Raw genomic sequence first — 22,411 nt, 5'->3', positions numbered from 1 at the left:
TGGTTTTCTCTCTTGCTCCTTGGTTATTACTGGACCTAACTGGGCTTTATCCACTCCCCACATCTCCCTCTGTTTTTATTTTTTAGTCCATAGGCTTTAATCCACTCCCCACATATCCCTCTGTTTTTATTTTTAAAGTGCTCCCAATGAAACCCATTCTCCAATTCCAAGGAGTTGTTTTGAAACCTCATGTATGCCAGGCTGTTAGGATCCAGTCTCTCAAGCACAAGGTAAAACCTCTGACCATTAGGTGGCTGTAAGCAGCCTGTAGGGGACGCTTTGCAAGAGAAGAAATCTCTTGGTCCGTGAGGTGACTCCACATGTGTTGATCCTCAGTGCTTGATGGGCCTGAGCATCTCTCAACCCTCCTTCATCTGACACAGAATCAGAATCTCTGGACTGAACTTTACTTTTAAGGTGGGGCTGACCACTCAGCACTTCCACCACCCGAGGCATCTTGTTACTGCTTCTCCCACTCCTGTATGACAGGTTTAATGGTGAGTCCCACTTCCTGGCTAAACTACCAAGGAGGAGTCTTTTACTTCTTAAATCTACAGCTCTATTGTAATTCTCTACTGCTCCACCATATTTCTTTTACCTCTCTACCATAAATCTCTACTAAATTCTGTTGTATAATTTCTACTTATAATTCTACTGTCTAACACTTAGTTCTACCCTATAATGCTTAATTATTCTACCTTATAACTCTTAATTCCTAACTTTTAATTCTTTTACCTTATTCTTAATTCTTAACATAGCCTTTTAAAGCCTATACATAGAGTTTGTCAAGTTTTTACACCTGAGTGTGTTCACTTCACTCTCCCTCTCCCTTTGCTTATTTTTCTTTTCCTTGCTTATTTTTCATTTCTTTATTATGTGTGCACCCCTAGGAGAGTGTCTCCTTATCTCAGGCTTTGAGTTCCCCTATAGTTAAATTAATATCCTGCAGTCATGTCCCCATTCAGGTGCCACCTGGAGGGGGCATTGTTTCTAGCTCCCTCCCTTGTTGGAGCAAGCTTTTTCTCTCTTGCTTCTGGCTATTACTGGACCTAACTGGGCTTAACTGGGTATACTGGAGATTCAGAAAAGACACAGGATAGACAGATAGCTAGACAGGTGTGTTGGCATTTGAGTGGAGACACCCAACCTCATTCCTTCTTTTCTCTATCTTGATTTATTAAGGCCTTACTCCTTGCAGCTCTTTAAAACCTTGCTTCTAAAGCCTTCTCTAAAACCTTACTTAAAACCTCATTCCTTAGGCTCACTCTGTCCCATGTTTGCTCTTAGCTTATCTTTAGCTTAATCGCTCTTAAAGTCTTTTGCCCCCAGGCTTTCACTGTCCTATCTCTTTAGCTCTCTCAAAGCCTCCATGCTCAAACTTGCAAACAGCCACACTACAACCTGAATATAAATAACTCTTAAAGTCTTGGTCCTTAGACTTGCACTGTGCACGGTCCCATGTTCTCTTTGGCTTTATCCTTCCTTAAGGCCTATGTATGAAGTTCTTTCTTAGCTGTACTTTCTAAAGTCTATGTTAAAGTTCTCGGTGCAGACTGAATAAAGAGGAAATACTATGTATTCATGTGTGAAAAGGAAGAATGAGACATGTTGAAACTATTCCAGGATTGAGGGGAAAGGGGTAAAAAGGAGAATGGTGGAAGGGGTGAGTTTAACTCAGATACATTGGAAGAACTTTTGTAACTGTCACAATGTAACCCCAGTTCAACAATTATATGATAATAAAAAATAAAAAAAATGTGTAGAGGGGTGAATATAATCAAGCTATACAAGTCAATTTATGCTAGTTAAAATGATTTTCACAAAGATCACAAATGGCAGAATTTCACAAATGACAGGATTTCATTTTGTTTTGATGGCTGAATAATATTCTAGTGTCTTTATAGATCACTTCATTATCAATTCATGTGTGGATGAGCACTTATGCTTTTCCCCTCTCTCTTCAATTTTGAATATGACTGCTATAGAGTATCTTGAGGACATTAGGCTAAGTGAAATATGTCAGGCACATAATATTGCATGCTCACACATGTGTGGAAGCTAAATAAGTTAATGTCATAAAAGTAGAATGAAATGGTCCCCAAAGGACGGGAAGGGTAGGAGATTGGAGGAGATAGATAAAATTTGAAGATTAAGTGTCAGTGTCCAACAGCACTGTAAAGTGACTATAATTAACAATAATCTCTTGTATGTTTCAATATAATTTTATCATTGCATATTTTGAATGTACCCAACACTAGGAACAAACGTTTGAGAGGATGGATATGTTAACCTCACTTATTTGATAATTGCACATTGTATACATATGTCAAAACATCACACTGTACTCAATAAATATGTATAATTAAGAGATGTAAAAAACACTTAAAAATCACTTTCATTTTTTTAAATTGTTGTACTGGGGGTATTGGAGTATTTACAAATATTCTTATTATGTATCAAAAATATCATACTCTCTTTCATTCCCCCTTATCCTGATTCCAGGAACAGTTTTAACAGGTATCACTTTTGTATTTACATACATCTGTATAAATTATTTGCACCATATTCATACTTCTCCAGCTTTCCCTGCCACCCCCCACGTGTCAACATTTCCTCAAACTCCCTACCTCCTACCCACACACAGAACATGTTCCACCCGCCCTCCTGTTCTCTGATTTTGTAGAAGAAAAAACATAAAAGATAATGAGAAAAACATGGCAGTTTTGTTAGTTTGAGATAAAGATAGCTATACAGGGAGATCTCTATGGTTGTTTCCATGCATATATGTATTACAACCCAAATTGATTCATGTCTACCAGTCCTCTTCACTACTTCTTAGTCATCTTCCCATATGGGCTAGGCCAGTTTAAGATTACTATACTTGTCATATAGAGTGAGCACATCAACCACATTCAACTTCTTGTTTTTATTCCCTTGCCCTATCCTTTAGTGTGCCCCATATTCTATAATATTGCTGCATTTGTTGTAGGTCTATAATCTGCCTATGAGGGAGAAGGTGTGATTTTTCACCTTCTGAGCCCTTTTATCTTCACTTAAGTTGATGTTCTCTAGTTCTAACCATTTACCTGAGAAGGGAAAATTTCATTCTTTTTCATGGCCAAGTAAGAATACATTGTTTATAAGTACCACATTTTGTTAATCCATGCAGCAGTATTGGAGCATCTTCTCTGTTTCCATAGCATGGCTATTGTAAACAGTACTGCAATAAACATGTGTGTGCAGGTGCCTTTGTACTAACCTGACTCACATTGATTCAGGTATATCCCTAGGAATGGTATTGATGGGCCATATGGTAGGTCTATTTTTAGTTTTGTAAGGAGGCTCCATATTGTTTTCCATACTGATTGTACTAGCTTCCATTCCCACCAGCAGTGTATGAGGGTTCCTTTTTCCCCACATCCTTGCCAACATTTGCTGTTCTTTGTGATCTTGGTGGCCACTATTCTAAAGTAGTGAGGTGGAATCTTAGTGTGGTTTTGACTTGAATTTTCTTTTATGGCTGGGGATGCTGAGTATTTTTTCATGTGTTTGTTTTAGGCATTTGGAATTCTTCCTTTGAACAATTTTACTTAGCTCAGTTGCTCATTTCTTTATTGGTTCATTGATTTTTGAGTAGTTTAGATATTTGATCTCCATGTATATAGTGGTTATCAGTCCCTTGTCTGATGTACAGCTAGCAAAGATTTTCTCCTATTCTGGTTGTGACCTCTTCAATTTAGAGACCATTTCTTTTGTTGTGCAGAAGCTTTTTAATTTAATGTAGTCCCATTTATTGATCCTTTTTTAGTTGAAGAGCTACTTAAGTTCTACTGAGGAAGTCCTTTCCTATGCTATTGCTTCCAGTGTATTCCCTCCTCTTTCCTGTACTAGCTTCAAGGTTACAGGTTCAATATTAAGGTTTTTAATCTAGTTTAAGTTGATACTTGTATAGGGTGACAACCATGAATCTAGTTTCAGTTTTCTACAGGCAGATACCCACTTTTCTTAGCAACATTTTTGAAGATGCTGTCTTTTCTCCATTGCAGGTTTTTGCTAATTTGCCAAAAAACATGTGGGCATTACTTTCTGGATTTATATCTAGGTCCTCCATTTTGTTCCACTGGTCTTCATATCTGTTTTTGTGCCAGTACTATGTTGGTTTTAATGCTATGGATTTGTAGAGTAGTTTGATGTCAAGCATTGTGATACCTCTAGCCTTTCCCTTTTTGCTCAGTATTGCCTTGGTTATTCATGGTCTCTTGTGTTCCCAAATGTATTTTAGGGTACATTTTTCAATGTTTGTGATGAATGGCAATGGGATTTAATGGGAATGGTATTGAATATGTAGATTACTCTTGATAGTATAGCTAATTTTATTATATTGATTCTGCCAATCCATGAGGATGGGATATCTTTCCACCTTTGGCAGTCTTCTTTGATGCCTTTATTCAGTGGATTGTAGTTCTCCTTGTATAGGTCATTCACATCCTTTGTTAAATTTATTCTTGGGTATTTGATAATATTGAAGCTATTGTAAATGGAATTGTTTTCTTATATGCTTTCTCAATCTTCTCATCCTGGTACTTTGCTGAAGCTCTTCATGGTGTTTAGTAGTATTTGGTTGGACTTTTTTGGGTCTTTAAGTAAAAAATCATGTCATCTATAGAGATTGTTTGACTCCTTTATTTTTACCTATTTGTATTCCTCTTACTTCTTCTTGTCTTATTGCTCTGGGTAGGAATTCCTAGAGTATGTTGAAAGGGACTGGGAAGAGTGAGCAGCCTTGTCTCATTCCTGACTTTAGGGGAAATGGTTTCAGTTTTTCCCTTTTAAGCATGATATTGGCTATGGGCTTGCCATATATATCCTTCATAATGTTAAGGAACATTCTTTCTATTCCTAGTTTCATCAGAGCATTTATCATGAATTGGTATTGGATCTTATCAAAGGCTCTTTCTGCATCTATTGAGATGAACAGATGGTTTTTGTCTTTATTTCTGTTAATGTGTTGTATTACATTTGATGATTTGCATATGTTAACCATTCCTGAATGCCTGGGATGAAACTGACTTGGTCATGGTGTATGATCTTTCCTATATGTTGTTGGATTTGGTTTGTCATTATTTTATTGAAGATTTTGCATCAATGTTAGTTAAGGAGATTGGCCTATAGTACTGTTTTTGGATGTATCCTTGTCTGTTTTGGGAATGAGTGTAACATTGGCTTCATAAATGTGTTAGACAGTTTTCCTTCCCTTTTTATTTTGTGGAAAACTTTAATTAGTGTTGGTATTACTTCTTCATTTAAGGTCTGGTAGAATTCAGTGGAGACTGTCAGGTCATGGACTTTTCTTTTTTGAGAGGCTCTGTATTGTATTCATTGTGAAATTGCTTCAATTTCGTTGTGTATTATCAATCTGTTTAGGTGATTAATATCCACTTAGTTCAGATTTGGATGGTCATAAATATCTAGAAATTTGTTTATTTCTTCTGTATTTTCCATTTTATTTGAACATATGTTCTCAAAGTATGATGAGAGAAGCTGTGTGATGATTCTTGGATTTCTTTGGTGTTATATCCCTGTTTTCATTTCTGATCTTGCTAATTTGGGTCTTTTCACTTTCCTTCTAGACAGATTTGTCAGGGGTTTGTCAATTTTATTTAATTTTTCAGAGGAGCAGCTTTTTCTATCATTGATTCTTTGTATCCTTTTTTGGGTCTCTATTTAATCAAATTTGGGTCTTACTTTATTATTTCTCTCCTTCTGTTTTTGGATTTTGCTTGTTTTTTTCCTAAGAGTTTAAGATGTAGAATTAGGTCATTTATTGGAACACTTTCTGTACTTTTAATACATGCACACATGGCTATAAACTTTCCACTTAGATGATGTTTCCTGTGTCCCATATGTTCTGATAGGTTGTGGTTTCATTTTCATTAAATAATGGGAACTTTTTGATTTCCTCCCTTATTTTCTCTATGACTCACTGATCACTGAGCAATGTGTTTTGACTTCCATTGTTTGTGTAATTTCTGCTGCTTCTTTTGGTGTTGACCTTTAGTTTTATTGCATTGTGATCAGATAGTATACACAGAGTTATTTATGTTTACTTATATTTTAAGAATTGCTTTGTGTTCTAAGATATGGTCCATTTTGGAGAACATTCCATGGGCTGCTGAGAGAATGTATATTGTGCTTTTGCAGGGTGGAACATTCTGTAGACATCTGCCCGGTCCATTTATCTATAGTTTACTTTAGTTCTAGGATTTTTTTGTTGATTTTTTGTCTGGATGATCCATCTGTTTGTGAGAGAGGGGTATTAAAGTCTCCCATTACCACTTTGTTTGGGTGTGTTATTTTTTATATCTTCTGGTGTATGTTTAATGAATCTGGGTGTACTGATATTGGCTGCATATAAGTTGACAATCATTATTTCCTCTTGATGTATCGTTCTTTTTATTAGTATGAAGTGATCTTCTTTGACTCTCTTGACTAACATATGAATGAAATCTGTTGTGTCTGATATAAGTATTGCTACACTTGCATGTTTTGGGGTACCATTGGCATGGTTAATCTTCTACCAGACTTACACATTAAGCTAGTGTTTATTTCTGTTAATAAGTTGGGACTCTTGCAAACAACAGATTGTCAGATCTTCCTTTTTAATCCAGTTTGCCAAATGGTGTCTTTTGATGGCTGAGTTGAGTTCATTAACAGTGTTTATATTGATACATGTGTGGTTATTCTTGCCTTTAGTTGCTTTTGTTGTTTAAGAATTTGACTATGGGCAGCCAATTCCAGAGGAGAATGACTCTATAAAGTGAGAAAAATCCATAGTACTGCCATCAGGGTACAGATGTTGAAAATGGCTGTTTTTTGTTCTGCATAATTGAAAAGTTGATCATGGAACATATTTGCAACTGAAAGGACCTGGCACAGAGCATTGCCCCTCAGTTTGCACTGTCCCTCCTATGAATCCCTTATTCTCCAAGGACTCTCATTTGTCTTCCACCCTCACATTCAGGACCTTTGCCCTGGAAATTTGCCTTAGCTCTCCTTCCCTTATCTAGTTCCTGTATCCTTATTGTCTACTTGCACTTCAAAAGCTGCTCCTTTGAATATCCTTTCTTTCCTGACCCAGGAAATAAAACAAAAATCCCACAATCCCATTCTCTATTGTGCTTTTGATGTGTTTCCTTCCAATAATTTCTAAAAGTAAGATTTGTCTCTTGCACAATGTATTTGAGATTGAACCCTCATGTATTATTTCAGTTTTCCATTGTAAAATGTTCAAAAGAACCATTTAAAAATGAATCACAACACCTCCATATTGTTGAAGCTCCATGATTTATCAAATCATTCTGTTATTGCTGGGAAGTTAGTGATTCCATTTTGTCATAGGATGAAAAAGTTAGAATGAGTATCTTTGGATGTAAATCTCTGTCCCTATCATTGATTGCATTCACAAATTTCTAAGAGTGGAATGATTGAGTATAGAAATATGAACATATAAAAGTACCAAAACAAATGGCTAAATATATCTAAAAGAGAAAAATATCAGTGCCATGATGGAACTCCTATGAGTATATTAGCAAGCAAATGCATTAGAAGTAAAGTGAGCTATATGTGATGATGCTGTCAGTGTTATAGGGGGAAAATATATGTCTATTTCTCTGTTAAATACCGTGTTATGCAAGTGTTCCCTGAATCTATGAAACATGTGGAAGGAAAAACCTTTATTTCTTTTATACCTAGGAAGAGTAACCTGGAGCTGAATGGCACAGAAGGAATATTTACACAGAATAAGATGATGGCTTTCTAGAACAAAATTTCTATAGCTATGCACAAAATTTCACAATCAGCCCTGATCATCCACGGACATCTACATCCACGAGTTTAACTGATCTTTATTCAAAAGTATTTAACCATTTTTGCATGAGGACTGAACACACACAGATATTCCATATTGTCCCCATTTATTAAACATTATGCCATAACAATTTTTATAGATTTACATGTAAATATGTTAAGTAATATTGAAGCATTGTTTAATACCTATGGGAAGATTTGTGTAGGATATAACAATACAGCAGCAGTTTAGGTTAGAGAGCTTGTGGTAGCTTTTGCTATCTGTGGGGAGGAGGAACAATGGTTAGAGTACAAGTTGAAAAATGATGGTGAATGGGCCCAATGTGATCCTTAGTTTGATTTTATAAATAATGTTTTATTAGTACATAGCCATGCTCATTCACTATGTATTGTTTAGAGTTCCCTTCATGATCTAGTGACAGATTTTTGAGTTCTTGGAAAAAATCCCCCATGGATATTGAGTTAGGGCATTAACCTACCATCACACTCTCTTCTCAAAGATCATTCAGGCCTCAGGTAGGAATGTGGAAGGAGTAAATGTACAAGGCTGGAGAATAATTTAGGATTTAAACTTTTTATCAGTAGTAGAACATGTTAAGATGGACAGTGTGTCTGGAGGTATCTAATGGGGCATTTCAGCCACATGACAAAGCCAGGAGATACAGCTGGAAGAAAAGAGGACAGGTGGAGAGGCCAGTGATCCAGCCAAAACCACTGTAGAGCATACAATGGTCCATGTCTCCTGATGAATCTGAGGACCACTGACCTAAGGATATCTTTGAAATATACAATCCTATTGCTGATAAGTGTATTTATTTAAACTACATGCTTGCTATGTAATAACAGCCAACCATTACAATGACCAAAATGTGTTAGTAGTGAGAGCAATTGTAATAATCAACTACAGTGAATTGCTGGCATTTGCTCTGATATTTAAAGACAGCATTAAACAGTTCTTCACTTGTTCAATTAACTTGATATGAATTTATTTAAGAATGACTACATAGAGTTTACTTTCCAGGGAAAAGTACATAGATCTCTGTTAAGGACATGAAATCACATACTTGGTAGGAGTTGAAATGTCTCCTATGAGTTGCGATTGGATGATGAAGGTTAAAGTTGTTTTTGAGCAAAATTGAGAGGTAAAATAGACAATATTTATATTGTTCACATCACCCTGTTAGTGGTTGTGGAAAAAATCAGAAACGACAGGAACTTTCCTTTAGAACAATGGAAGGACTCATTTTTTATTGGCATCCCTGAAAGTTTTTAAAGAAGATATAGGCAGATAATTCAACAATAAAATGTAAACTATGCCATACAATCCTCAGTAAATAAAGTCATTTCCTCATGAACAGACACTTCCCACATTTCAAAGCAAATATGCACAGTTTGAAAAAATTCATTTCAATAAAAATACAATGGAAAACAAAGGAACTTGCCCCATAGTGTTTTATTTCCTATCTGATTCTTAGTACCAATAAATAAAACTATTGTTTCAAATCTGTTTCTCAAGTTACAGTTACCTTGGAATTGCATTTGATAATTATTTTTAAAATTGATTATGTTAGGAACAGTGCACAAAAAGCTGAAGAAACAAATCCTAATGAAATGAAAATCCAATTATGAATTCTAAAACACACCAGTTTGCTAAAACTTCCATTGTAGGGAAGACCATTTAAGTAATGATTTGTGAAGGAATGATGGACCCACAAGTGCAAAATAAGTATCTCAGAATTGCCTGTAGTAGAGAATCACACAAATATCCGTAGTCATCTAAATATGTTGTTTTCCACATATTTGGAGACCACCACATGACTATGTTTTATAGTAAAAATGGAAAAATGTGCCAGTCTATACTACAACATTGAGAAGAAATACCCTTCAGAAATTCATGTGCCAAGCAAAGAGGTTTTTTTGTATTTTTAATTCAAGGTTGAAAATTAATTTAAGAAAGTGGGGAAATGAAACAGAGGAGCACTATTTACATTTCAGAGAGAGGAGAAAACTCCATAAGATGGGTTAAACAATTTTATAGAGAAATTGAGATAAAAATTTGAAGACTGCAGCAAATAAATAGGAAGGGCATCTGCTTTCACAAGTGGATCAAAACAGGGGAACTTCTTGTTCTGGAGATTAGAGTCTTGCAATCAGCAGCATTTTTTTGTAGTCTCAGAAAAATGGGCACTTTTATTGTTATGTCTCAAAGAGTCCTTTTAGAGCCCTCTTAATGTCTTTATTCCTCAGACTGTAGATGAAGGGATTCAGCATGGGTGTGACCACACTGTACATCACTGAAGCTGTTGCTGATGAGTGTGAGTTTTGGGTCACAGCAGTACTGAGATACACTCCTAGGATTGTACAATAAAATAAGGAGACAACTGAGAGGTGAGACACACAGGTAGAAAATGCTTTGTACTTCCCCTGAGCTGATGAGATTTTGCATATGGAGGAAACAATCTTAGAATATGAAAAAAGGATGCCAGTGAGAGAACCACCACCCAGAAAACCAGCAACTAAATTCAAAACTAAATTATTAATTAAAGTGTCAGAACAGGCAAGGTGAAGCACTTGATTAGGTTCACAGAAAAAGTGTGGGATTTCTTGGTCTGTACAGAAGGATACTCCCAACAACATTAGGGTGTGTAATAAGGAATTCAAGGCACTTGTGATCCAGGATAGCAGCACAAGCAATTCACAGAGCTGGGGCTTCATGATAACCGTGTAGTGCAAGGGGTGACAGATGGCCACAAAGCGATCATAGGACATCACAGCCAGGATGAAGTTGTCCAACCCCGCAAAAAGCAAGAAAAAGTACATCTGTGTGATACAGTCTTCATAGCCAATTGCTTTGCTGCCAGTCTGGATGTTCACCAGCAACTTTGGGACAGTGGTGGAGGTAAAGGAGATGTCTACAAAGGACAAATTGGAGAGGAAGAAGTACATGGGTGTGTGCAGGTGTGGGTCTGTGACTGTGGCCAGGATGATGAGCAGGTTCCCAAGCACAGTGATCAGGTACATGAAGAAGAAAAGTCCAAAGATGAGTGGCTGCCATTTTGGGTCTTCTGAAAATCCCAAAAGTATAAATTCTGAAATTCATGTATAATTTTGTGATTCCTTATGTTGTATGTTACTTAATGGAAAGAGAAAAATATCCTGATTATTTTTGGAGTGAAAATAAATAACTTGAGATCTGTCCTCTTGGTAAATTTTGAGGTACACAATATCATAGTGCTTGTGCTATGCACTATGCTTTACAACATATGTCTGGAAATTATTCATCTTAAATAGTGATAACTTCATACCCATAAATAAATAACTCCAAGTTTCCCCTCTCATGACTCCACCACTCTATTATATGGATCTGTGAGTCTGATGACCTTTATGTACAAGGAATAATGTAGTATTTTAATGGTAAAGGTATCATGTAGATCAGAGTAGATTGTTCCTTCATTATTTAGGATTCAGCATCTATATCTTGAGAGTAACAATTTGGGCAGAAAAGGACTCTACTATAATGGGAAAATTAGAGAATGCTAGTAAGTGAATAGTATCAAAGTATATTGCATCTGTGTATGAAGGTGGCATAATGAAGTGAACTGAAAGTTGCTGAATAATAGAGGGTATGGGTAAAGGATTGTAACAGTGCGGGTTATTGTGATTAACATGCAATGTATTCATGGGAGAAATAGTAAAGCAAAAATGTTTTGAGTAATGAATATGCACTTTAAAAATTAATCACAGGAATCTAAAACTGGATCTGTTAGGGAGTGGATACTAGTGGGAGGATGGCAAAACATAAAACTAAAGGAAGATGAATATAGTAGATATATTTTATATACTTGTATAAAAATGGAGCAATGAAACAGTTTGAAATCATAATAAGTAAGGAGCAAGGAGGATGAGGGAGTATAATGGAGTAGGTGGATCTAACCAAAGTATTTATAAGGCTATATGGAAATATGACAATGAAATACCCTGTACAACTACTATATGTTAAGAAAAATTGTGAAAGAAGAGAGGAAAATTCCACACCAATTTCCATAGGATCATAAATGCAAAACAATCCTAAGCAAGTTACCTGCAAAATGATTTCACCAGAACATTAAATGAATTATTCCCATTTTTAAATATTTGAACTACAAGATCCCGCATTTGAGGGCACTTCAGTTTATCATGACCTCTGTAATGTCCTGTACCTGTCTTGATGATGTAACCTGTTTCTTCATAGAATTCATCACTGTGGTATTTATACTACACATAGATTTAGTCCATTGTTTTCTACCTTTGCCACTATAATGTAAGCTAGTTAAGCAGATATCTTACAGGCCTTGTTCATACTGGTACTTTCTCAAAGGCAAAACAAGTTAGAAAATGTAGAAAAGAATTAAAAAGACTTTGTCTACTAAAAACTGTGAAGTATATTGTTTTAAATCAACTGCTTTAAATGAGTGTGAATGAAAATCTGAAGTAAATTCTCAACCAAAAGTTCTAAGATGACAATAAATTAATACTATCAAAATAAGTTTCTAATACAAGATTTCACTGAAAAAGCCCTGGAAGTAACAGAAGAAAACACTTTTGTAGAAACAATGCATGAAATTCTATAGAAATTAATTGTATCCTGAATGAACAGAATTTGATTCAAATATGTTTTGAAACATGACACAATGTAAACAATAATGAAATCAACTATTATGAAATTATACCTTAGATACATTTAATAATTAAGCACACAATATCCATAAAGACAAAGAACTTGCAGATATAATTTAGAATCACAATGTCTCACTATTCTTCACAGCACCACACTACGGTAATTACTTATATACCTTATACAGAAAGAAGATGTATGTAAATATAGCGATGTTGCTGTAAATAAAACTATGCTTGTAAATGATGTAGGTGATGTTTAATTTAATACTAAAGAATACACCTTATGAGATGGCAGATGATGCTACTTATCAAAATAAAACTCAGTGTAAAAGACAAAAATTTAGCAATAAGAAAAATGCACATGTGATTAGGTGAAAAATGGTATAAAAGTAAACTTATTATTGATGACTACTTAGAAGTTTCTGAATGTTAAAATAATTGAGGCCTTGGTGTCTCCGTATTATTGAATGATTTTATCATACAAAGTTCATTAACTTTCATGTATCTCTTTATCTATCTATGTAACTATGTATCCATGTATCTATCTATCCATCTATCTATTTCAAGAACTAAATAGCAAATACAAAACTTATTGGTAAAAACTTCCAATTCTTCCATTAAAAAATTAAATAAAAAAATTAAAAACACATTGTCTCCAGAAAAGCAAAGAACTTGCAGAAATAATTTGGAATTCCAAAGAGAGAGAAAAAACTATCAACTCACAAAGCAATTTCAGTCTCAGCAGTAAAGAAGGAATTGTAAAATAAAAAAAGTTTTCTTCTTCACCTATCAAATAAAATTTATGTTGCTCCTGTGAATTCCCAGCTTGAGAGAAGACACTGCAATGTAGGACTCATAAACTATTATGGTAATGTTGTGTTTGAAATACATCCATGAATTTGAACTTTGTAATAAATACAGAAACAGCATCAAATATATTCACATTAAAGCTGAAGGAAAGTGGTCTGACTTCCTTGTATATTCCTCAAAGGTTGTATTCCATTTTATTACTCCGTAATTATAAAAACTCCTTAGGCATGCTCTAATTTTATTGGGAAAACTTTAGATCACATATTCATTTCCTCTCTTCTACTTAGTTTTTTATCATCTCAATTGTCATCAATGATATGTTTATTGCAGAGCTTACAAGACACTTCTTTTTAAAAGAAGGAAACACAGGAAACACAGAGTCCTTCCTGCTGTGAGCTAAATTGGTCCTTAGGTGACATGTGGTAAATTCTGAGTCTTTTCTACAGTACCCGCCAGGGTCACAGACTCACCTGGATGGAGCACCTAAGGTGAAGGTTTTCATGTGGAAATCAGCATTTCTCCCTGAGTGAACTTTTCTGGGACTGAAGCTCTTCCCAGACAAAAAAACAAAAACAAAAAGAAAAACAAAAACACATGAGGAACATTGGTTAACTAATCAGGTTTTAATCCTTTTTTATAGGTTTTAATAAGTTACAATTTAGTTCATAATACATAAATTTATAGCAGATCATACATTTTCACATCACAGATTTGATGTTAGAAGAATGAAAAAATGATAAGGCTTAGCTCTGACATAAGAATTCAAGAGAAGAATTTTGCATTTTAAAATTGAAATGACATGTACGAGTAAAACAAACTCCAATTTCAAAGCAATCTTGATTGGGACATAAAACATTTTCTAGGTTTGATTTTGTCTGTAACTGGGCAGAATTAAGATAGACAGCATTCAATTTAAATTAAAATGTCAGTGTCACTGTAGTTCAAATAAAAATAAATTCACCCCACATACAAATATGAAAAAACCATCTTAACATCATGCTTTGTTATTTTCTTCTCTCTGCTTTTTAATTTATATTCATTTTTCTTGTACTGGGAACATATCATGATGTTTACAAAATTTCTCACAATATATCTAGGCTTTTAATTCTGAAACTTACCATGATGCCCTGTCCAGCTCAAGAGTGTACCCTGTGAGGGAAAACACCAGAGGATGTATTTATGCCTCCCAACCTACTCATTAGGTGGATTTCCTCTTGTTACTCCAACTCCTGATCCCTTCATTTCCCATGGGACATTAGTCTGAATGGATAGGAAATTTTTCTGACTCATGCTATGATCCCAAGAGACCATGTTAATAATAAATTGAATCCAGTCTTTATGGACTCTCCATGAACTCTCCTGCTTTCCTGAATTCTAACCTCCATAGTGTTTCTGCCTAACCTTTATTTCTAATAACCTCCAAATGAGGCACCTGACTTTGCTAGATTCCTTGGAGTTCAAAGTCCCATTGTATAGAAAGGACACAGCTCTTGACAGCTTCAGAAAACTCCCATTCCCTGTTCATTGAGGAAGACATCCATATTCATTTGTTGTAAAACTATGGGATGTTATCTCAACCCTTAACTTTTTAAAATAAACTTTTTATACTTCCTGGAATGACTAAGAATAACTCTTATTTATATGTGCATTACACACATTGCTATATACTGTGCTTTTTGTTGTGAAAACTCTAAATAGCAAGTCTAGTATTTTCCAAGAACACCATATATTGGTAATTCAGTTATAACATTGTAGAGTACATCTCTTGAAATTATTCCTAATATCTAACTGTCATTTTGTATCCTTTGGCCAACATTTCCCTAAATACTTCTTGTCAACCAATTCAGTCCATAATGACCATTGTTATTCTCCTTATTTATAATAAATCAAAGTTTTAGTTTCTAGATACTAGGTCATGTGACATTTACCTTTCTCAGTCTGGTTTATTTCACTTGAATAATGACTTCTGGTGATATCTATGCATCCCAAATGATAAGAGTGCATCAGTTTTATGGCTGGATCTGAATTCATTATGTATAACTACTGCATTATACATTCAGACATTAATGGACAAATTGGTAGATTTCCTATATGCTTTAGGTAATCTTGCTGCAAATATGAAAGTGCAAGTGTCCTTTGGATAGCAATTTCATATCCTTTGGGTGTATACCTACTAGTAAGATTACTGGATCGCATTCTAGTTCCATTACAGCCCAAAGGCATGGTCTGATATTAGAGCCAACTGTGGACATATTGAAGCTTCTTCACCAACAATGCTCTTACCAAATTCAATTCTGATTTTAGGTTGATAGATACTGGATTCAATAGCTCTGTTTCTGGCTAAAACTTAACAATTGATTCTTATTCCTATATACTTCCCTTCTGATATGAACTCATTTACATAATTTAGCTCACTATATATAAACTTGGGAAATTTTACTTAATTATGCATATTATGTGTGAACTACATAATCATTTAAAGTGTGTAGAAAGATACCTGAAGTACAGTAGATGTGCAATAAATGGCAGCATTTATGACTATCACTTGCCCCTCATTTTCTTCCTTTAAATTGTTTTTACATTATTCATATGTGCAGACATTGCTTGGGCTACCTCTTCCCTCTGCCCCACCCCCAAACACTCACCCATTCCACCTTCCCTCCACCCCCCTCGCTTCCAGGAAGTACTTGTTCTCTAATTTTGTTGAAGAGAAAATGTAAGAGATAATAAGAAGCACAGCATTTTTGCTCGTTGGAGATATAGGTAGCTATTTAGAGAGATTCCTAGTGTTGCTTCCATGCATATGTATACTACAACCCACATTGGTTCTTCTTTATAAGACCTCTTCACTAATTCCTGGTCACCTTCCAATAGTTTAAGATTACCATATTCGCACACCTATAATGGACACATCAGCCACATGCAAGTTTTAGGTTTCCTTCCCTTTCCCTTTTCCTCCTGTGCATGTTCTCCTCTTAGTGTGTGACCCATGTCCAACAATATTACTGCATTTGTTTTAGGTGTATAATCTGCATATATATGAGGGAAAGCATATGATATTTGGCCGTCTGAGCCTGGCTAACTTTGCTTAAGATGATTTTCTCCAGTTCCATCCATTTATTTGAAAATGACAATATTTCAATCTTCTTTGTGGCTGAATAAAATTCCATTGAGTATAAATACCACATTTTCTTAATCCATTCATCAGTATTGGGGCATCTTGGTTGTTTCCATAACTTAGCTATTGTGAATAGTGCTACAATGAATATAGGTGTGCAGGTGTCTTTGGAATAACTGGACTCACATTCCTTCAGGTATATACCTAGGAGTGGTATTGCCGGATCACATGGCAGATCTATGTTTAGTTTTTAAAGAACCCTCCATATTGTTTTCCAAAGTGGTTGTACTAGCTTACATTCCCACCAGCAGTGTATGAGGGTTCTTTCTCCCCACAGCCTCACCATTTGTTGTTGGTGCTGTTCTTTTTTTTTTTTTAATTAATAGTTTTATTGAGATATAATTTACATAGCATGAAATTACCACACCACAAAGTGCATTCATTTTGAATGCAGTTCAATGATTTCAGTATACTTACAGAGTTGTACAATGATCGCCACAATATAATTTTAGAACATTACCATGACCCCCCAAAAGAAAGTTTCAACTCATATAGAGCCAATCTACGTTCTCGCACCCAGACCTAAGCAATCACGAATCCCTTTCTTTTTTTTTTTTTTTCATTTTTCTTTTATTATTCATATGTGCATACAAGGCTTGGTTCATTTCTCCCCCCTGCCCCCGCCCCCTCCCTTACCACCCACTCCACCCCCTCCCGCTCCCCCCCTCAATACCCAGCAGAAACTATTTTGCCCTTATCTCTAATTTTGTTGTAGAGAGAGTATAAGCAATAATAGGAAGGAACAAGGGGTTTTGCTGGTTGAGATAAGGATAGCTATACAGGGTATTGACTCACATTGATTTCCTGTGCGTGGGTGTTACCTTCTAGGTTAATTCTTTTTGATCTAACCTTTTCTCTAGTTCCTGGTCCCCTTTTCCTATTGGCCTCATTTGCTTTAAGGTATCTGCTTTAGTTTCTCTGCATTAAGGGCAACAAATGCTAGCTAGTTTTTTAGGTGTCTTACCTATCCTCACCCCTCCCTTGTGTGCTCTCGCTTTTATCATGTGCTCATAGTCCAATCCCCTTGTTGTGTTTGCCCTTGATCTAATGTCCACATATGAGGGAGAACATACGATTTTTGGTCTTTTGGGCCAGGCTAACCTCACTCAGAATGATGTTCTCCAATTCCATCCATTTACCAGCGAATGATAACATTTCGTTCTTCTTCATGGCCGCATAAAATTCCATTGTGTATAGATACCACATCTTCTTAATCCATTCGTCAGTGCTGGGGCATCTTGGCTGTTTCCATAACTTGGCTATTGTGAATAGTGCCGCAATAAACATGGATGTGCAGGTGCCTCTGGAGTAACAGTGTTTTGGGTATATCCCCAAGAGTGGTATTGCTGGATCAAATGGTAGATCGATGTCCAGCTTTTTAAGTAGCCTCTAAATTTTTTTCCAGAGTGGTTGTACTAGTCTACATTCCCACCAACAGTGTAAGAGGGTTCCTTTTTCCCCGCATCCTCGCCAACACCTGTTCTTGGTGGTGTTGCTGATGATGGCTATTCTAACAGGGGTGAGGTGGAATCTTAGTGTGGTTTTAATTTGCATTTCCTTTATTGCTAGAGATGGTGAGCATTTTTTCATGTGTTTTCTGGCCATTTGAATTTCTTCTTTTGAGAAAGTTCTGTTTAGTTCACATGCCCATTTCTTTATTGGTTCATTAGTTTTGGGAGAATTTAGTTTTTTAAGTTCCCTGTATATTCTGGTTATCAGTCCTTTGTCTGATGTATAATTGGCAAATATTTTCTCCCACTCTGTGGGTGTTCTCTTCAGTTTAGAGACCATTTCTTTTGATGAACAGAAGCTTTTTAGTTTTATGAGGTCCCATTTATCTATGCTATCTCTTAGTTGCTGTGCTGCTGGGGTTTCATTGAGAAAGTTCTTACCTATACCTACTAACTCCAGAGTATTTCCTACTCTTTCTTGTATCAACTTAAGAGTTTGTGGTCTGATATTAAGATCCTTGATCCATTTTGAGTTAATCTTGGTATAGGGTGATATACATGGATCTAGTATTCTAACAGGAATGAGGTAGAAACTTTGTGTGTTTTTGTTTTGCATTTTCTTTATGGGTAGGGATGCTGAGCATTTTTTCATGTGTTTTTTGGCCACTTGGACTTCTTCCTTTGAAAAAGGACTTTGGGAGTGAGAATAAGTTTAGAAGAATGGACTTGGTCTCAAAATATACCAATATGCAACTTATAATATAGAGTCCAGGAAATAAGGAAAAAGAAATGAACAGGGATGGATTTAATTTCTCAAGGTTTTTTTGCAGCCAACTTTAAGTGCAAATACAAGATCATTTGCACACACTGAGTTATTGTGTTCTGAAGCTTCCACAGAATTATATCTACTTATTTTTCATAGCTTTCCAACACTGGCTCTTGTCAGTTTCCTATATGCTCAACCTCCTATTCACATTGGCTTCCCCTTGACCTAAAACATTGGAATGAAGCAGTATCCTCAGGGACTTTTCACTGACCACTCATGCTGTCATGATGACCTTGTGGGTTCCTCTTTGCCTTCCTGGAGACACTTTTTAAGTGTCATTTACCTTTTGGCCTTGCCTGAACCTCCAGTAAAAATCACACTGCCTATAAACTTTCTCCTTTATATCTCTTTTGTTCCTTGATAGTAACTGTCATGTCATTTGATAATTTCCTCATCTATTTAAATACTCTTGTTTTTGGTACTGGGTATTGAATTCAGGTTCTCATGCTTGCTAGGCATGTGCTACGCCATCTAAGTCACACCTCCAGCATGTTTTCTTGGGTTATTATTTCAAGTAGGGCCTTGCATTTTTTTCTGGGCACAGCATGTACTATGATCCTTCAACTTTCAACACATGTCTAGCTAGTATGTCAGGCACATTTGCCACACCCTGCTTTTTTGAGATGGAGGTCTTGCTAACTTTTTCCTGCACTACCCTCAAACCATGATCTTTCCAGTCTCCATATTCATACCAGCTGAGATTGAAGACAAGAGTAACTATAACTAGCCCTCTCTTGAATTTTCTTTAATTTGATGGTTTTGTTTCTCACTTATTGTATTGTAGGAAAATTTACTATTTTGTACAAATAAGTCATTTCTTAGACTGTGCTGGTAACATTTATCAATAAATTATATTTGCCTAATGCATGAAAAAAATAGTGCTTATACTTTTTAAATACATGACATCTTGGAAAATGGCAGAGAGGAGGTAGTAACTCTGAGTCACTGATGGCAAGGTGATGTCTTATCAGGGAGTAGATGCTTATGAAAAACCTAAGAATTTGAGCCTTGACTATAGAGTATACATGACAGTATTCCTGTCATGTTGGCTATTGCATAATTAGATCATGTCCTTTCCTTTTGTCTCCTTTTTTTGTTAGATACGTAAACCACATGGGACCAAAGAACAACACACAAATGTCAGAATGCCTACTTCTAGGGATTTCAGAGGAACACAGATTGCAACCCATTCCCTTTGGACTGTTCCTCTCAGTATATCTGTTTACATAACTTGGGAACCTGCTCATCATCCTGGCCATGATCTCAGACTCCTACCTGCACACACCCATGTACTTCTTCCTCTCCAACCTGTCCTTTGTGGACATCTGTTTAACCTCCACCACCATCCCAGAGATGTCAGTGAACACCCAGACACAGAGCGAGGCCATAAGCTATAAGTATTGCATCACCCAAGTGCATTTATTTGTGCCCTTCATTCCATCTTACAAAGCTTAATGGTGATGCAGCTGTCCACTCGTGCACACTTAGATATCCCACACTGTTTCTGTGAACTGAATCATTTGGTTCACAGTGCCTGTTCTGAGACCTTTCTTAATGGTATAATGATATATCATTGCAGCTCTGCTGCTGGCTGGTGGTCCCCTTGCTGGCATCTTTTACTCTTATTCCAAGATATTTTCTTGCATTCATGCAATTTATTCAGATAAGTGGAAGTACAAAGAATTTTCCACCTGTGCCTCTCAGCTATCAGTTGTCTCCTTATTGTGTTGTACAGGCCTAGGTGTCTGCCTTAGTTCTTCAACAAATAATTCACACTCAAGCATTTCAATGATGTACGGTGCAGCCACCCCCACGCTGAATCCCTTCATCTGTAGTCTGAGGAATGATGACATCAAGAGTGATCTGACAGGACTTTTGGACGTGCAAAAAAGGTCCAATTGTACTGAGACTGAAGAACTGTCCGTGATTGCTGTACTCAAAACCCCTGGGTCAGAGCAGGAAATCTCTGATTCGATGGTGGATATAAGCACTTTTTATTTTATTGTTTTTCTTGAGTTTCTTTCTTGCTGATTTCAGCTTCTCTATAAATTTCAAATACAGGGACCCCTCCCAGTTCTGGAAGCTCAAATGTATGCTACTTTTCCATCTGAATAAACACTTCTGCTTTACCCACAGACAAAAATGTTGAAATGAAAAAATGCACTCGATTACACTCTCTGCTTTCCATGATATCTAATCATCTCCATTTTACATTTTTCAATTTTCCCTATGTTTTTCCATGATTGGATTCAAAATATTTGGAAGTTCCTGTTTAATACATGTGACATGGCTTTAGGAATTATTTCATCTCAAATGACATATATTACACTAATTAAAATTTCATTTCTTTAGTTAAGTTTCTCACAACATGTACTCTTATGGGAAATTTAAGCTGTTTATAGGATTTTATACTAAAAGAAAATCAGAGAATGAGATTATTGACCTTAAATTCCTTAGCTGCACTTCCTGATAATGTAGACTTTAGCATCATAGATTGTCTTCTAGCTTCTTATTGGGATTTTCTTACCTAATGTCCTTTTTCCTACTATATTGATGGACGAAACAGACCCTCCATAGTTATCCATTCCACATGTTTCTCATCTGGATATTTTCATCCAAAAGGGCATTACTGAAATGATAAAATAGACAAATGATGAATGGATTGCTAGGTCATAGGGATCAAGCACTGGAAAAGGAGGGGGTGAGCTGAAAAAACTTTTCTGTATTATATTAAATTATATTTTCTTTTATTTTCAATTAGTATGCATTAATCATACAAATGAATGAGGCTTAGTGTGGTCTTTATACACATGCAAACAGTGTGCATTGATCAAACCAGCCTCCCTTTACTCAACCTCCCCCCTACTTCCTTACCCCTTATAATCACTATTCAATGCTTAAGTAAACTTTGGTACTTGTCATTCTTAATGTGGTTCATTTCACCTAACATAAAAGTGTTCCCCATTTTCATTTTGTTGCCATAAATGACAGGATTCCATTCTTCCTTGTGGCTATGAGATACTACTTTTTGTATATACGTGTTTATACACACAACATATTGTCATTCAATCATCTTATGTTCATCATAATATTTATTTCATATCAAATATATTGTGAATAGTGATGTGCCACAGTCCAGCTGTTGCAGGGGCTCTGACTCTGGCCTTGGGTGCTCGAGTGATGAATAACGACACAAACTTGGGGTTGTGCTGGGCAGCAATGGTGTAGTTTATTTTCTGAAGAGAGTATTTAAGCAGTGCAGGACAGCAGGAAGGAGTACATAGCAGTCCTCAGGTTTCCCTTGACCTCTGTACTGGGATTGGCTGTCACGTTGCTATGGCTATGAGCCCAAGTGCAGAACATCATGTTCTTGGGACCAGGTTTTCCAGGTCCCATGCAGGGAGAGAACAGGGGAGTTCAGCAACTGTCCTCTTGGACTGTTGCTATCTCTCTTGGGGCTGTTGCACAAAAGCTACAGTGACTCTGCTCCTTTCCAAGAGGCTTTGGGAGTCCTGAGGGTTTCCCACATCTCCCCCTTTTTTATTTTTTATGAAAAAGGCATTTAGAAATTTTTCTTTTTTGTGGCAGTTAGTATCTTGAGTGATTAGGCTTTTTAGTCATATG

General features: G+C 36.1%; 1 pseudogene; it reads right to left on the bottom strand.

The window, feature by feature from the left end:
• Positions 1–246: 246 nt before the first annotated feature.
• LOC109678706 (olfactory receptor 7A17-like) lies at positions 247–20,175 on the bottom strand (annotated as a pseudogene).
• Positions 20,176–22,411: the final 2,236 nt, after the last annotated feature.

The sequence above is a fragment of the Castor canadensis genome, chromosome 14 (genome assembly GCF_047511655.1).
Source record: "Castor canadensis chromosome 14, mCasCan1.hap1v2, whole genome shotgun sequence".
In the NCBI taxonomy this organism is placed as follows: Eukaryota; Metazoa; Chordata; class Mammalia; order Rodentia; family Castoridae; genus Castor; species Castor canadensis.
This window is presented reverse-complemented; position numbering and strand designations above follow the sequence as displayed.